The sequence below is a fragment of the Priapulus caudatus genome, unplaced genomic scaffold (genome assembly GCF_000485595.1).
Source record: "Priapulus caudatus unplaced genomic scaffold, Priapulus_caudatus-5.0.1 Scaffold6, whole genome shotgun sequence".
Taxonomy (NCBI): Eukaryota; Metazoa; Priapulida; class Priapulimorpha; order Priapulimorphida; family Priapulidae; genus Priapulus; species Priapulus caudatus.
The window spans coordinates 581,096-584,222 of NW_014577067.1; positions in this window are offsets into that span (position 1 = coordinate 581,096).

Sequence of the window (3,127 nt, forward strand, 5' to 3'; positions counted from 1 at the left end):
TAGGCTGGCCTCCTTCCATATCTGTCTAGCTGGTAGGCTGGCCTCCTTTCATATCTGTCTGGCTGGTTTCCTTCTATCTATGACTGGCTGGTAGGCTGGCCTCCTTTCATATCTGTCTGGCTGATAGGCTGGCCTCCTTTCATATCTGACTGGCCGGTAGGCTGGCTTCTTTCCATAGCTGGTAGACTGGCCTCCTTTCATATCTGGATGGCTGATAGGCTGGCCTCCTTTCATATCTGACTGGCCGGTAGGCTGGCTTCTTTCCATAGCTGGTAGGCTGGCCTCCTTTCATATCTGGATGGCTGATAGGCTGGCCTCCTTTCATATCTCGCTGGCCGGTAGGCTGGCTTCTTTCCATAGCTGGTAGGCTGGCCTCCTTTCATATCTGGCTGGCTGATAGGCTGGCCTCCTTTCATATCTGTCTGGCTGGTAGGCTGGCCTCCTTTCATATCTGGCTGGCCGGTAGGCTGGCTTCTTTCCATAGCTGGTAGGCTGGCCTCCTTTCATATCTGTCTAGCTGGTAGGCTGGCCTCCTTTCATATCTGGCTGGCTGATAGGCTGGCCTCCTTTCATATCTGACTGGCCGGTAGGCTGGCTTAATTCTTTCCATAACTGGTAGGCTGGCCTCCTTTCATATCTGGCTGGCTGATAGGCTGGCCTCCTTCCATATCTGTCTAGCTGGTAGGCTGGCTTCTTCTATACCTTCTCTGTGATCTCTGAATCTTTATTCCTCTCAATGTCTTGTAAAATTGGTTTCATTATTTATTACATCTATATTTGCGAACTTGCAATTCATACCCAAGTTTAGTTATATACACTGTGCTTCCGACTCTTTCCGGTATTGCCTCATTGGACTGCCTGGATTATGAGTTTGCAGTCTATTGCTATTTTATTTCGTTAAAGTTATTATAATGTTACCCTGCTCAGTAGGCCTATTAAGCTAACAAATATATTTAAATTTCGCAATATACTCTTGCTAACTTACTCAACCCGTGCTATCGTTGACCGAGGATGGGGTAATTAATGTATATTTCCTCGTCCACATATCGTGTACTTTGCACGGCTGTTCTTTGAATTGTGTGGTGACGCGAGAAAGATACCCACGTCACGTGACGCGAGGCACGCGCTGCGATTGTTAGTCCTTCTATACAAATCTGTTTAACAACAATGATCAGACAGGACCAGTTTATCTCAGTAGCATCCAATTAACACATTTAGTAACTGACCACAGGTCGCTAGATGTTAAACCTGTATTTTAAATAACACCGCACGACGCATGTCAACTAGGTGTGAATTTGTGTGTAGTGGGTGTCGTCGAAGATTGTTGAGGCGCGTGCCACTCCTCGTATATTTATAAGGAAGGAGGAATTAGAAGAGGAAGTGGTGAGGAGGAGAAAGGTAGTAAAATAAGAGAGAAGGTGGGGAGAGGGAGGTGATGAAGAAGGCGGTAGAGGAGGTAGATGAGGAAGTAAAAAGGTGGTGGAGACAGAAATGAGGTGGGAAGAATGTAAGTGGTAAAAGAGGGGGAGAGGTGGAGGATGATGGATGTTGAGATAGGGCGAAGAAGCATAAATGATTGTGTTGGTGGGGAGGAGGTAAAGGTGGATCTAGGGAGGGAGTATGAAAGAAGGCAGTTAAAAAGGAGATAATAGGAAACGATGAGTGAAAGTCGGGGGAGGGTGGAGAAGGTAGAGGAGGAAGGGAGAAAGTGGTAGGAGGTGGTGGAAGATCTCGTCAATCTTGCCAATATAATATCATATGGCATTTTGCAGGTACTCTTTGATCACTTTCCGCGACAATGTAGGCTGCAAGATGACTTCAGGGCAGAAGCTGCACACATGCTCGAATTGGGGGTTAACAAAAGTTACAAATCAGCCACGGGACATATTGTTTCATTGAGAGACATCCACAACCTCTGTATATCACAGCAAATGAAAATATATCTCAAAACAAAAAACGTGGTTATTCTTTTGTAAAGCAGTGAAGATGCACGAGTTTAATATCTTCATGTATTCATCTTCTAATCAGAACAGTTTACAAAACACATTTAGCCTTGCAGGATTATGCATAGTTTTTATCATGCCACTTGCCGTTTCCAACTATTCTGCCTAGTTTCTAATTTACAACACAAATTATTCGTTACGGTGTTTACAAAGGAATGCGCTGTCTGAAAACAATGGCAAAAATGTGTGAATTCAAGGAAGACAAGTGCACTGCTGACGTAATGGTATGTTATACAAATTATATGACAGTTGCATCAAGAGAGCAAAAGACCATTTATAACTACTATATTATTTACTTTTAACATATACCCTAAGTGGGTCAATTATCCCAGAAGCACCCACAGGTGCTACCGTACGTAGAAGTGATCGCAGATGAAGGACACCATCTGCAGGGAATATTTTATCAAGATGAAAAAAAGGAAGGGGACATATGTTAAAGTTATTACGTCTCCGTAAATAGTAAAAATTAAAAAAATATTTCCACTTTTTCACAAAATACAAGTGATTCTGTTCACTTTTTATGGTTCGACATAGCCCATACTATAGCAAGCAATTAATGTCAGGAACATAATATCAAATTGTCCAGGTTTTTTTGATTTTTAACTAGGTGAGAAACAATCTTATTAGGTAAGAATTTGACGATACGTTTAGTCCCGTTAGTTCTTACTTTTACTGTAAAAAAATGGCAACAAAAATTTTACAAATTTTACCATAGAAAATTCGTGACGTAGTCAATTTAAAAACAAAGGGTGTAATCCAATTAGCAGGATTAGGCCTACATCAAAGTGCTTACCAGATTTAATTTACACCGCATTTTATTACATAGATAAGCAAAGGTCAACAATTATATTATTATTACTTCAAAGTAGATTAATATAAAACGAATATAGCGAATATATCTCTAGTTGTAAATTAAATTTTGTCTTCGATAGAGGCTCAACCCTAGTGTGGGCCCCGCGGCCCTCATTTTCCCAAATGTGAGGGTAGAGACTATATATATATATATGTGTGTGTGCGTGCGTGCGCGCGCGCGTGTGTATGTGTGTGCGTGTGCGCGCGGGTGTGTGTGTGTGTGTGTGTGTGTGTGTGTGTGTGTGTGTGCGTGCGTGCGTGCGTGTGTGTGT